The sequence below is a fragment of the Cryptomeria japonica genome, chromosome 1 (genome assembly GCF_030272615.1).
Source record: "Cryptomeria japonica chromosome 1, Sugi_1.0, whole genome shotgun sequence".
Lineage (NCBI taxonomy): Eukaryota > Viridiplantae > Streptophyta > Pinopsida > Cupressales > Cupressaceae > Cryptomeria > Cryptomeria japonica.
This window is the reverse complement of record NC_081405.1, coordinates 437,706,378-437,721,548: the sequence shown is the minus strand read 5'-3', so window position 1 is coordinate 437,721,548 and position 15,171 is coordinate 437,706,378.

Below are 15,171 nucleotides of genomic sequence, written 5' to 3'. Positions count from 1 at the left end.
AATATTGATGTTATGTGTGTTGTGCTCTAGTATAAGGTTTATAATTGAATTAATTGTTGTACTTGTGAGTAAAGTGATTCATCCCCCCTCTTAATTTACTGTCGATATCAGATCATTCCAACACTTAGGTAATCCATGAAATCTCACTACCTCCTTGAAAAATAGGTCAGCTATATGATGAATACTAAGAGGGGGGGTGAATTAGTATGGCAAAAAATACTGTACTTAAAAACTTTAACAGTCCACCAGTAAACCGGTAAAATAGTTTAAGAAACAAATCGGTTAACACATGCAAACCAAATAGCAAATAAGGCATTCACCCATAGAAGCACAATCACCATAACACAAGAGATTTTGACGTGGAAACCCAACTAGAAAAAACCACAGTGAGATGAAACTCACAAGTAACTATCTACAGAATAGTAACCAGACCGGTTAAGGTCATACAATGTTCTTTACCAGAACAGATCCTATTAGGAATCTCAATCTCTGTTAGGAGATAAGTCTGATTAAAGACTACCTTGTGAGAGGATTTCAGATCTACAAATGTGAACCACCTTGTTAGAGGATTTACAAAGGCTTTTCTAGGCCTACCCGGTTAAGGGTTTCTGACTTGTCAAAGATGTGAGTAATCAACAAGTGAATGATCTAGCAAATGGAACAGTTTGCTTGATTAGATCCATTGTAGCTCATAGCTAATTCTCTTAAGCATTACTTCAGTCTTCAGTAAATCCACACTCTGTTGTAGTACACAGACTTGATCTTCTTAGTTAAGATCACACACACAAGAGCTTCAACGATCACCAAAACCTAACAGCTACACTCCTACATACACATACAAAACCCTAGACATGATGTCCTTAAAAGGAATCCAATTTCATGTCGGTCCAATAGGATTACATTGCAAGTTCCTAGGTTGATTGTATCTAGACACATTTGGTAACATGACACAAAATCACCATAAAAGTGTCAGTGGATGGTAACTCATCACAAAGATATACCAGTTGGTAACTCATCATAGAGTATTACCAGTTTATACAACTTTTTTCGGTTACCGGTTGGTAACTCAAAGTAATACCGGTTCAAATAGATTTCCAATTGACAAAAATTAAAGTCTGGGAAAAAGATAACTACCGCTTCTGGCTCCTTTGCTCTGCTCTGCTTGATATCCTTAAACTGCTTGATCTCTCTATGCCACTTGGGTCTTTATACCGCTTGAGATTGGTAAACACTTTCTGCATAACATCAATAGTCTAAAGACTACAACATGATACCAGTTTGGAACAATTACCAATTGAGGATAATTCATACATTCACAAAGTGATCTCATAGCAAGTGTGTGTCTATCAATGACAATCACAACATAATCATCAAAATGCCAACAATCTCCCCCTTTGGCATTGATGGCAACACTTAGGAAAATTTTTGACATCTAAGTGTTTTACAACAAAATTATGCCATAATCAAAATTATTCCCCCTAAGCATATACACTATCCCTTTTGTAGAGAATACAATGTATACTACTTCCTTACAGAGATAAACATGAAAGTATACATAGCATGCATCAAAATTTAAATACAGAATACTAGTCCTTCATCAAAAATTTAAGTACAAAATACTACTCCCCCTTTTCCAACAATGATAAAGTATAGCTGAAAAACCCCTGTTCCATTAGCATTAAAAACTAATTTAAAGAGTTTATAACAATAAAGAGTGAAATTTGTCAAAAACTGATTTAAAGTCCTACATAAATGTCTTCAAGGATAAAGACCATGATTCAAGCAATGAGGTAGCAAACTCATTCTCCATTTGCATCTGATAGACCTACTCTTCCATGGCATCAAAGGTACTCATCTCTTGAGTGACCATTAGGGCATCTAGATTTAGATAGCAGTTCTGAAGAATTTGCAGTCTTGGCAGTAGGACTAGTTGAAGTTCCTGAAAAATTACGTGTCCTATTGCTTATCTCTGCCTCTATTCTTGCAGACTGGATTTGAAACTGGTGAGCGGTTTGTCCATATGTGGAGAAGGAATCATATGGCATCTTGAAGGTACTTATAAATGACTACATATCAGATTGCAATTTGGCTTTCTAAGCAAGCACATCATCATAGAATAGATGAGGTTGACATATCTTACTTAGCAATAATTTTCCCTCATCCATTGCGTCTCTAATGTCCTTCTGTGCCTTCTGTAGATCAAACCAGAGCTCTGTTAGTGTTTTCACCAAGGAAGTGTCAAGAGCCTTTTGATGCTCCTTCTTGGCATTTTCTTCTGCAACCTCTTCCAGGATTTGCACTTGGTCTTCTACAACTGTGCATAGGAGCTTTAATTATGCAAGAGAGGAATTGATATTGGGGAGGTTGGTACCGGGTATCAAACTGGTAAGAGTGTCCATCGCAGCTTGGATCACATCTTGCTCTTTCTTCCTCATTACTTCCAAGCAATCTTGAGCAAGCTTAATGCTCTGTAGAAACTTTGATTCATTTGTAGACTGGAGGTCAATGGGACTGGTAATGTCAACCCGTTTGGCTTGACTATCGGTTGCCTTTGGGGTCTCCGTCTGAGTGCACTGTGTTGCTCCCTCTTTCTCTTTAGCTCTTTTCTTGTCCTCTTCTGCCTTCTTTTTCTCCTCTTCTTTCCACTTCTCTTCTTCTTCATCCTTCTTCTTCTTCTCCTCTTCCTACTTCTTTTTCTCTTTCTCCTTTCTCTTCTCTTCTCCTCTTCCTTTCTCTTCTCCTCTTCCTTTTCTGCTTCCTTCTTCTTTTTCTCTTCTTCTTGTTTCTTCTTCTCCTCTTCCTTTCTTTTCTTTTCCTCTTCTCCTCCTCCTTTTTCTTTTCTTCCTCTTTTCTCTCCTCTTCCACTTTTTTCTTCTCTTCTTCCTTTTGCTTCTTTTCCATCTCTGCCTATTTTCTATTTTCTTCTTCATGTTTCTCCTTCTCTTTCTTTGCCTCTTTTCTCTTATCTTCCTCCTATTTCTTGTGACCTTTTGTTTCTGTTGGTGCATCCAGAGTAACATTTTCACCGTTCAAGGCATCAACATCAATCGGGTCCAATTGAGTAATGATTGGTTCTCCTTTACTGCCATATACTTTATCAAGTTGAGTGATTTCTAGTTCTTGCTTAGCTTTCTTGTTGGCTTTAGCCACTTGATGCAATCTTAAAGCTGATTGAACAAGGGAGTGGGTATCTTTGACCACTTCTGGAACTTTTCCTTCCAACAATAGGAGTCTTCTTCTTCTCATGAAGAATAGGCCCTTATATCTCTCCACCACTTCATATAGTTCTGTTTTGGGCACATTAGGAAAGTATTGTGCAAATACTTCCTCTCTTATTTCTTGTTCCTTTTCTTTGGCAATGTGCCACTTGTTATCTAAAGAATTATACAAAGAATCAAGTGTCTCAGACTTAATTTTTGATGGCCATCGGTCATTAATACATAAATAATTGATAACTTCTTGTTCAACTTCCTTCTTTTCATCATCATTAAAATCATCAAAGCACTCTTTCAAATCACCAAGTACTTTTCTTCTAATATTCTTAATTGTTCTTTGACAATGTGTCAAAGGTTTGTAAGAGGAAATATCAATATTTACTAGTGCCGATGTTGTTGGTTTATTCTTTGTCTTTTTCCTCGTTTACCTAGTCTTCTTAGGCTGTTCTTCAGAGATAGTGTCCTCTGATTCTGGTGTATTTCTTTTTGTCTTCTGCTTCCTCTCAAAGACTTTGGTGGGTGTTGCTTTTGGTTTCTTCTTTGCTATTGACTGCTTGGTCACTTTGGGACTTGCTATGGTAACTGGTGCCGATGATGAAGGCACTGCCTTTCCCTTCTTTACTGAGGGTTCTTCAGCCAATGTAATCCTTTCCAAATAGGTGTCGGTTCTCTTTGCCTTTGGATCAAGGGGCAAGGCAATTAGGGTAGAGGCATACCCATCTAGCATGTCATACATTACCTCATATCCCATTGGTTCCACTTCTTCCTATCTAGGCTCAACTCCCTCCATTATGCACTCATCAACTTTGATGGTGAAGCAGATATCATCTTCATATTTCTTGATGATATCACCTAATATTCTCACCCTTTGGTTCATTTTGCATTTGAACTCATCAAAGTATTTGTTCAACACTTCCAGATAACTGGTTCCTACTACTTGTAGGCTTTCCTTGATTTTCTTTGTCACCGGTTGGTCAGCAGACTACTGAATATCACCTACTCCTAGAAAATAGCCTTGGAAGTAGAAGAACAACCCAACCAATAGTTGTCCAAACTTAAATTTCAGGGAATTGTCCTATTTCATCGACTTGAGGTTCAACAGAAGTTGTCTTTGCATACAAGTGCACAGATCAAACAATGCATCTTTCTTGATCATCCTATAGGAGACATTTACTGCTGCAGTAGAGACATAGTTGATTCTACTGGCATGGAACGTCTGGTATCCTATCACCATACACACATATTTGACCAGATCATCCTTGATGGAACTGACAATCATTCCCCATGAATTGCTCACAAAACCGATGAGCTTGGTCATTTCCATTTTGTTGATCTTCCTTGGGGCTAGCACTTCACCGATGTTGTAGAAACCAGTGATGGCATGAATTGCTTCCGATGTAATATCATCCATCCACTCTAAGTACATTTTATCACCATGTACTCTACTCATAATAATGTGGATGTGATCATCTGAAAATTCTTCAAGGAAATAGACAACATTGTGAAGTTTCTTCTTTTCTAGAACGCTGAATTCCAGTTTAATCTTTTTGTCCTTCCCACAGAACAAACTCAACTAAGAATGGATCATTAGAGATCCAAGATCTTCAATCTTACAATCAATTTAATTAGAAATGCCTTCCTCCACTATAACACCAGTGGGTATTTGAGATAGGGCATTGTATTTTGCCTTCCGTTGAATGAAGTCTACAGAATCAACAGGTACACTAGAACTAGCATGTGACGCAGAAGCCATGATAAACAGAGAATTTTGAAAAATACCTTCATAAGTCCAAATTTAGGGCTCACAATTTAAACTTCACTACACACTCCTTTGGTTGCTAAAATACCACTTTGTGTTCTACACTTCACCAACAGATGTTTGCTTCTGATTCTTCTTTAGGATTTTGACAAATTCTTTGAATCACAATCTAAATTGCTTTTCTTCGCTCTGTGCTTGAAAACTTCTTTGTTCGTGAACTGATAAGAGAAAAATGACTTTGAAAAATTCTTTTAAACAAGTTCTTCACCTACCATAATAAAGGCTCCTCTATTAGGGCGTAACCCTAATTTTCCTTTTACCATTTCTGGTCTTCTACCAACTGTCAGGTATCACATACTAGTTAAGGTCTTTTACCGGTGTAGACTAGGGGTTCAAGATATTTCACCATTTGCTCCCCCTAATCTTTTTTTATGCTTATTTTGTTGGTTCAACGACTTCCACACTAGGTACAGAAACTGGTTCTACTTGAATCACTTCTTCTGGCTTCTTCTTCTTCCAGGTTTTCTTCATATCTGCTTGAACAATTTCAACATCAATCTTTCCTTCCAGAGTGACCGATATATCATCCGATATACTCTTTCTTGTTCTGCAGAATCTTGCTATATGACCCGGTTTGTTGCAATGATAGCAAACCATTCTAGGTGCTCTCCAAGGTCCATTATTCATGTTTCCATTCTTCCTTCTGCATGTTACAACAGTGTGACCATGACCATGACAAATCCAATAGTTTTATCTCCATCCGGTTGTCAATTGATAGCCATCGCTACTTGACTGATGATTATAAGTATTAAACCGGTTTGGATTCTGGTTCCTAGAGGGTTCAGAAAAATCTCCTTTACTCCTTTGAGGATACCTTCCGGTGTTGTGCATGATAGACCTGCATTCAAATGCTCTATGCCCAAACTTGTTGCATGCATAACAATTACCATTGAATCTATTGGGTCTAGGCTTATCATTTAGAAAATAAGGAAAATTATTGTAAGCCTTACTTCTACATATATTAGTAGTGTGTCCTTCCTTGAGACAGTTAAAGCAAACAGGTTTGAACTTTTGCTTACCTTTATACTTTGATGTCAGTTGTTTCTTTGATGCTCCATCTTTTGTTCTAGAGGTCTCACCTTCCTCATAATCAGAGAAACCAAGTCCATTGGTATTCTTTATCAGTTTAGTTGACTCAAGCTTCTACTCTAGCTTGACAGTGCTCTTATTGAATTTGGCAAGTATTTCCTTTGACCCAGTAAGTTCTTTGGTAATAGCAGCATTGGATTCCTTCAAGGTTGCATTCTTAGAAACAACCATGTGTAGTTCACTTTGGATTCCTTCCTTTTCCATTTTATTTTCAAGAAGATGAGCAGTAAGTGCACTGATCTCTTGCTTCATCTTGGAGATCTCATGATCTTTGTCTTGTACCAGATCTTCAGCTTTCCTCCGGTTCTCAAGCTCTTGACACATTCTGATAGTTAGTCCTTCAAGTTCCCTTCTTAGGTTGGTATTGGACTCATTCAGTTTTTCAACTTCTTAGACTAGGGCTTCCATGTTCACTTCATCAGAAGAATTGTTTTTAGTTAGCTCCATTAGTTTTTCAGCATGCTCTCTTCTTTTTGCTTGAGAGGCTTTATATTTGACTTTAAGTTCATCATAGGCTTGCTCAGTGTGAGTGAGTCGATGAGTAAGTTCCCTTACAGTGTATTCCCCCATATCTCTTTTCAAGTGGTTAGACTCATAGAAAAGTTGGCTTTGATACCAATTGATGAATATTAAGAGGGGGGGAGTGAATTAGTATGGCAAAAAATACTGTACTTAAACACTTTAACAGTCTAGCAGTAAACTGGTAAAATAGTTTAACAAAAAAACTAGTTAACACACATACAAACCAAATAGCAAATAAGGCATTCACCCATAGAAGTACAATCACCATAACAAAAGAGATTTTGATGTGGAAACCCAAATGGGAAAAACCATGGTGAGATGAAACTCACAAGTAACTATCTGCAGAATAGTAACCAGACCAGTTAAGGTCATACAATGTTCTTTACTAGAATAGATCCTATTGGGAATCTTAATCTCTGTTAGGAGATAAGTCTGATTAAAGACTACCTTGTGAGAGGATTTCAGATCCACAGATGTGAACCACCTTGTTAGAGGATTTACAAAGGCTTTTCTGGGCCTACCCAGTTAAGGGTTTCTGACTTGTCAAAGATGTGAGTAATCAACAAGTGAATGATCTAGCAAATGGAATAGTCTGCTTGATTAGATCCATTGTAGCTCATAGCTAATACTCTTCAGAATTACTTCAGTCTTCAATAAATCCACACTCTATTGTAGTACATAGACTTGATCTTCTTAGTTAAGATCGCACACACAAGAACTTCAATGACCACCAAAACCTAACAGCTACACTCCTACATACACATACAAAACCCTAGACATGATGTCCTTAAAAGGAATCTGATTTCATGTCGGTCAAATAGGATTACATTGCAAGTTCCTAGGTTCATTGTATCTAGACACATTTGGTAACATGACACAAAATCACTGTCAAAGTGTCGGTGGATGGTAACTCATCACAAAGATATACCATTTGGTAACTCATCATAGAGTATTACCAGTTTATACAACTTTTCCGGTAAGCAGTTGGTAACTCAAAGTAATACCGGTTCAAACAGATTTCTAGTTGACAAAAAGTGAAGACTGGGAAAAAGATAACTGCTGCTTCTGGCTCCTTTGCTCTACTTTGCTTGAGATCCTTAAACCGCTTGATCTCTCTATGCCGCTTGGGTCTTTATACCGCTTGAGATTGGTAAACACTTTCTGCATAACATCAATAGTGTAAAGACTACAACATGATACCGGTTTGGAACAATTACTGGTTGAGCATAATTCATACATTCACAAAGTGATCTCATAGCAAGTGTGTGTCCATCAATGACAGTCACAACATAATCATCAAAATGCCAACACTATATGCACTGCATCTGATGTTTTCTTACAAGGTATGAAATGAGCCATCTTTGAGAATATATCCACTACCACAAATATAGAATCATTTCCTCTATGCATCTTAGGTAACCCAACTATAAAAATCATGCTTATATCCTCCCAAGGTCTCTCTGGTACTATCAAAGGCTTATACAATCCCACATTATGACTACTACCTTTTGCAACTTGACAAACTCTACAAATCTGCACAAATTTCCTGACATCCTTATGAATTTGAGGCCAAAAGTAATGTTCACTCAGCAATGCTACTGTTTTGTCAACACCAAAATGTCGGACTAATCCTCCACTATACTTCTCCTTTATCAGATTATCCCTCATATAACTCTTAGGTATACACCATTGAACTCCTCTAAATAACATCCCATCCCAAATGAAATAATCAAAACACTTGCTTGTATCCACCATAACTAGTTCTCTACATGTTTTCCAAGGTTTTGCAAAATCCAAGTCATCAACATACAAGATTTTCAACTCTTCAAATCCTAATACTGTCACTCTCATCTCTGTCAGCAAATTCCTCCTCCTACTTAATACATCATCAACTTTGTTTGACTTCCCACTCCTATGCTTCAACGTAAAGGTGTAACTCTTCAAGAATTCTACCCATCTCATATGTCACTAATTTAACTTACTCTAACTGTTCAAATATTGTAAGGTTTGATGGTTAGTATACAACACAAATTCCTTAGGCAACAAATAATGTCTCCATTTCTTCAAGGCTTGAACTATGGCATAAAATTCTTGATCATACACAGAATATCTTCTCTTGGAATCATTCAACTTCTTACTAAAATAAGCTACTACTCTCCCTTCTTGACTTAACAGGGCTCCAATTGCATTCCCACTTGCATCATAGTCCACTTGAAATACTTTGTTGAAATCCAGTAAATCTAACATAGGCTTCTAAATGACCTTTTGCTTCAGCAATTCAAAACTCTTATTTTCTTTGGTTGTCCACTTGACTTCCTTCTTATCTCCCCTCATTGTCTCAATCATAGGACTACAAACTGAACTAAAATTTTTGATAAACTTCCTATAGAAACTAGCCAGTCCATGGAATGATCTTACCTCTCCAATTCTTTCTGGTGTAGGCCATTCAACAATTAATCTTACCTTATCAGGTTCTATCTTCAATCCATCCATAGATATCACAAATCCCAAATTAACTAACTCTTTTTTTATGAAAGTACACTTAAGATTTATCAACAACTTCTCTTCTCTCAACCTCTACAAAACTTGTCTTAATTGCAACAAATGCTCCTCTTTTGTCTTACTAAAAATAAAAATATCATCCAAATATACAATAACAAACTTACCCAAGAATTTCTTCAATACCTCGTTCATCAATCTCATGAAAGTACTTGGTGGATTAGTCAACCCAAAAGGCATCACCAACCATTCATACAATCCTTCATATGTCTTTAATGTTGTCTTCCATTCATCTCCTTCTCTGATTCTAATCTGATGATATCCACTCTTTAATTCTATCTTTGTGTAGTATTTGGCTCCATTCAAACAGTCCATTATGCCATCCATCCTAGGTAAAGGAAACCGACATTTCACTGTGATCTTGTTTATTACTCTAGAATCAGTACACATTATCCACTCTCCATTTTTCTTAGGTGCTAATATTGTTGGCACTACACAAGGACTCAAACTTTTTCTGATCAAAACTTTCTTCAACAAATCCTGCACTTGTCTATTCAACTTCATTTTATGTCGGTGTCATCCGATGTGAAGCTTTGTTAGGCAAACTAGCTCCTGGAATCAAGTCCATGGAATGACTGATACTCCTCACATGTGGTAATCCATCAATTATATTATCTAAAATGATGTCTTCATACTCTGTCATCAATTCTTTTATCTCCTCTGGTTGTTCTTCTTCATGGTCTAGGTTCTTAGTCTTCTTAGGAACTAAAGCAAAACACACATTTTCATGTCTCATTCCATCTAGGAATTTCCTTCTATCCACCAAACAAATTCTAGCATCCATATAAACTTCACTCTTCAGGGGCTCCTCCAAGGGTAATAAGGTTTGTTTCATCTCATTTGCTACAATTGTGTATATATTCTTCCTCCCATCATGTATTGCCTATCCATCAAACCGCCAAGGTGTACCCAATAAAAGGTGACAATTATCCATAAGCATAATATCACACAAAACTTCATGATGATAATTTCCAATTTTCAATTTCACCAAGCATTGCTAACTCACTAACAACTTATGATCATCCTGAATCCATGCTATCTGATAAGGCTTAGGGATTTTCAACCTTTCCAATTTCAATTTATTCACCATTTCTTCTGAAACAAGATTATCCAAACTACCACTATCAATGACTACTTTACAACACTTACTTGATACCTTACATCTGGTCTTGAACAAATTTTACCTCTGCAAGGGCTTCTCATCCTCTCTAGTATGACACAAAGCTCTCCTCATCATCAAAAATTCTCCATCTTCTAATTTGTTAGTTGATCTAGTGGGGCTCTCTTCTACCAATGATATTCTCCCATTGTTCTCTATCTTCTTATATTGAAAAGAACAATGTCCTTCTCCTCCACACTTATAGAAAATTCCTCTAAACACTCTCTTATCTTATCTTCTGTTATCTTTTCCAAAACCCTCATTCCTTTATCCATCAGGCTCCCTCCTTCGGTAGAAATTTCTATCATTCTTCTAGTATAAACTACCATCTTTTCTTACTTCTTTATCTTTGTTCTATTCTATGCAGGTTTCTCTTCCTCTAGAATATCCTCTTCCCCCTTGAAATCTTCCTCTGAAAAACCTTCCACCTCTACCTCTCTATCTCTGCTCATGTCTTTTGTTCAGCTTCTCCTCTGCTTTCAAGGCATATTGGTAAGCTTCATCACCACTCCGCATTTTGATCAAATTGAGTTCATCTTGTATAGACATCCACAATCCATTTAAATATCTTGCAACTTGTTCAACCTCATCATCGACATGTCTAAATCTGATATTCAACTTGTAGAATGCTTCAGTATACTCCTTAACACTAGATTCTTTTTGCTTCAAGTCCTATAATTTTCGGATCAGATTTACTTGATAATCAGTTGGCATGAACTTTGATTTTAACTTAGCAACCATCCACTCCCATGATTTTATCCTCTCTTTACCTCTTATTTGTCTATCAACCTGAAAATGTTCCCACCAAAGAGATGCATGACCTTTCAACCATGTACATGCATATTTCACCTTCCTTTCTTCTAGAGTGTTCTTGAAATCAAAGTACTTCTCCATCTCCAAGATCCAATCCATCAATTCATCTGAATCCAACTTTCCATCATACTCCACTGGGGTAAAATATGGTTTAGTGTTCTCTCTACTCAAAACCCTCAAGAACCTCTCTTCATCCGAATCGATCGTCAGTGCTTCTTCTTCTTTATCTTCGCTCACATCTTCAATAGTTCTACCTCTTCTTTGGGTTGTCTCAATAGCTTCCAACCAAGCTACAATTCCTCTCAACATTTCCATCACAATAGGGTCTTCATTCCCACGTGCTCCACCATTCCTATTTCCTCTTCATGCCATCTTCATGCCAGTCCTTTGTAGTTGTAGGTTGGATCCACAATCTGCCACCCCACAACAAAATTTTTAGGACAACACAATCTTCAGAAAGAAATCTCGCTCTAATACCACTTGGTGCAGTCATCGGTTAGGAGGGACCTCAAAGAGATCAATCCAGACTGGTCAACAAGAGTAAACATAATGAAAACAAGAGGATGTGATGGAGGCAACACAAAACTGATTGGATTAGATCATGAAAACTGATTATAGATTACTGACAACATCCAAGTTACAAGATTCAACTTACTAGCCTGATACATACATGCTCAATTATAGAATCGGTTAAATCCAGACCTCTAAATCTTAAGATATATCTTTTATGTTTTATCCGATTCGATTCTAATACTTAATTACAATGATTTATATGATCTAGAGTGATTTGGTCAGCCCAAGAGGGATGAAATGTTGAATAACAAGATTAAACATGTAAAACAAACAGGTTGGCCTCCACCAAAGAGATTACTCCAAAAAATCCAAAGGAAAAGGTCGAAAACATGCCAAGGAACATCGGAATTAACAAACTGGGGCTCTGCAAGCTACAAAAGGGATATGGTGGATTCACCAATGAAAATAGGCCCAAGCGGTTTTGGTGCTAGAAAACTATCTCAGAATCTAGGATCGATAACTTGCTGGTAAACAATCCAAATGCTTCATGGTTTAGGAATAAGGAAGATGGCCATGTCCTCAAGAAAAATCCAACTCCACAAGATCTGGTGAGCCAATGCAAGAAAATGTAGAAAGAAATGTTGAAACTGCAAAACAGAAAACAAACAAAAAAGAAATGTTTTTGGTTGATACAATATTTCCAAGAACTGGGGATGCTCCTACATTAGAATTGCTTCATATATCACCAAGTCATAGGAAAATATTAGACAAGGCACTCTGAGATTCAATTGTCTCAAGAGATATAGATGAGACTACATTTCAAACAATGGTGGGGAACATAGCTGCTTCATCTTGGGTTTCTTTCATAGAACAAGATGTCCCCATAGATAGAATCATGCATAATGATCTTGTACATCTAGTAGCATATATTCATAAAAAAAGGATTAGAAGAGTGTTGATTGATGAAGGAGAAGGGCTGAACATATGCACCCTCAAATTTATTCAAGCACTAGGCTATTCTCAGTTTCACATAGACCCTACAAAGAAGATTAGCATAAAGGCATATGATGATGAGGATCATCCTTCAAAAGGGGTGGTCATGTTGCTAGTACAAGTTGGACCTGCCACTACCAATATTATTTTCCAAGTATTAGATAGGAACTAGGATATAATATGCTATTGGGTCGCCCATGGATACATTCTATGCAGAGAGTACCATCCACATTCCATCAATGCATCAAGTTTACATTCAATGGAATTGAAATAACAGTACATGGAGACCCAGATCCTTTCCAGCACTGCAACTACTTAAGAGCAAGTATAGACAACCAAGTCCCCATCAATCAGGAATCCACAATCATTCCACACTTGGGATCTATAGCACTATGAGATGCACATAATTCTGCACCATACATACCTACTGCACCTCCATTGCAAATCAAGGATGAGGGGTGTGGAGAATATTCTATTGCTGGACCATCATCAACAAGATCATTATCTCTATCTCCTAGAAATTTTGGGAGACCCTCATCTACTCTCACAAAGCAAGATAAATGAAAAGATATTGTCAGATATTCAGACTCTTGCTCATTTGTTAGATGGGGAGATATACAAGATGAAGCCCTAGAAGAAGACATGAATGATTGGCTATACAAGGATGAAGAAGACTACCATGTTATCAAACTTCCCTTAAATCTATATGGGAATGGATTCACAATGTTACAAAGACATGGCTATGATGGAACAACAAGATTGGGACTAAATTCTCAAGGCATGATAGAACCCATCTTACCCATAGACAACACAAAACACCAAGGTTTGGGATACAACCAGACAACAAAAAGGTCTACAAAATTAGCTACCCTAGTAATTATGAACATGCCACTAGAAATACTAGAATAGTCAACCAGTGAAATCAAAATTCCTAATAATGTTACACTGGGAAACTTATCAATAGTTGTATGTCCACCATCTTCACATGTCAATTCAATAACAAAAATAGGCATAGCACTTGCCAGTGATAATAGCACATGGATTGCTTTTACATGAACAAGCATAAGAGCACCAAATGAGATCAACACCTGGTTGGCCTCATCCTCATCTTCAAGTTCATCAACAGATACTGACATAGCACCAACAAATGTTATAGTAACAAGGACAGAGTCAGTCATCCGAGCAATAAGCAACATGTTAATAAATGGATATGGATCATCAAGTCATGAGAATATTCCACGCATCATCAATACTATAGAGTTCCCTCTAACTCCAATTGAGGAAGAATTATATGATGATAGATCAGACTTATACACCTATGCAGAGACATTCACTAATTCACATAACTATGATTTTCTATCTCTCCATAGTAGTAGCATAGGAGATGTGGATAAATATTATCATCACCTACCTCCTGTAGATGATGGCATTGTTTATGAAGATATAGAAATAGACCCAAATTCATTCACAAGCCAATTTGATAATCAATTTTGCATGATAACAACAAGCCTAAACTTTGATGATGAAAGAGATCTATGCCTTATGTACCCACATTTAATAGACTGGGGGCAAGAAGAGGAACCAAAGTTAGATTGGTTTGAGAATGATGATGCTATAGAAGAGTTCTTGCGTGCCAGAGATGGATTCACATTTGATGACCACAAGGCAGGTTTCACCATAGATCTGGATAAAACAACATATTTTTGAGAGGCAAGCTCTTGCTCCAATCCAAATGACTCAGAAGAAATAGAAAGTATGACTAGAGGTAGACTTGATGATCTTCCAATAGATCAAGAGAAATCGACACTCCTAATGGAAGAAACTGAAGAGATCAACATAGGAGATGCCGAGAATATACATAAAATTCATCTAGAACAATCCCTAAATCCTCTGGGAAAAGAGAAATTTATTCAATTTTTTCAAGAAAAGGCCTATCAACTTTACATGGTCCTATGCAGATTTGCTAGGATTGGATCCTGAATTGGTTTTACACCATCTACCACTATTACTAGGAACAGAGCCCTACAAGAAAAAGTTAAGAAAGATGCATCCAGAAATAGCCTTATTAGTCAAAATTGAACTGTAGAAATTGTTAGATGTGGGTTTCATAAGACCCATAGACTATGCAGAGTGGATCTCTAACCTAGTCCTAGTAACCAAGCACACAAGGGGCATTAGAATCTGTACCGACTTCAGAGATCTAAACAAGGATTATCCCAACAATGATTTTCCAGTCCCACATATTGATATGATTGTAGATCTTACAGTGGGAAATGAAATGCTTTCACTCATTGACGGTTTCTTTGGTTATAATCAAATCAAGATTACACCAGAAGACTAAGCAAAGACAACATTCACATGTCCTTGGGGAATATATTATTGGAACGTCATGCCATTTGGTTTAAAGAATGTAGGTGCAACATATCAATGAGCTATGACATGATTGTTCCATGACATGATACATGATATCATGGAGGATTATGTTGATG